Source organism: Sinocyclocheilus anshuiensis, unplaced genomic scaffold (assembly GCF_001515605.1).
Source record: "Sinocyclocheilus anshuiensis isolate Anshui unplaced genomic scaffold, SAMN03320099.WGS_v1.1 scaffold747, whole genome shotgun sequence".
NCBI lineage: Eukaryota > Metazoa > Chordata > Actinopteri > Cypriniformes > Cyprinidae > Sinocyclocheilus > Sinocyclocheilus anshuiensis.
Genome location: NW_015548225.1, coordinates 445,729 through 446,218, shown reverse-complemented (window position 1 = coordinate 446,218; position 490 = coordinate 445,729).

Here is a 490-nt window from a genome sequence, read left to right as displayed (position 1 = left end):
TTTATATATTTATATATAATTTTTTGTTTGATCCACGCGGTGGCGCCATTGTCTAGTTTGAGTTTGACAATTATTTGAAGGCGTTCAGCGTCCATACTTCAGCTAATATCACTGCAGGGAGGAGTTCATTTTAAACAGTTGAAATAGTTGAAAAAATAAAATAAAATAAAATAAAATAGTAAGCTCACAGATAATGATAGATGTTATCAGTGATTCTGTGATTTATTGTTCACCTTTGCGTCCTAACATGTAGTGCGTTATCGAGTATGAAAAAAGCATGAACTAGCCTATCACCTGTTATTGTTCCGGAAGTCTATAGGGCGAGTGAAATAACTTATTGTTGGATTATGTCAACAGGTAGCTAATTTAGACCGCGCTGTAGTGATTTTATATAGAACAGTCATTCTTGAGAAATGGGACAAAACAGGGTGCAAAATTGAAAAAATAAAACCTTGTACTCAGACAAATGAAACTACATTTATGTATCTTA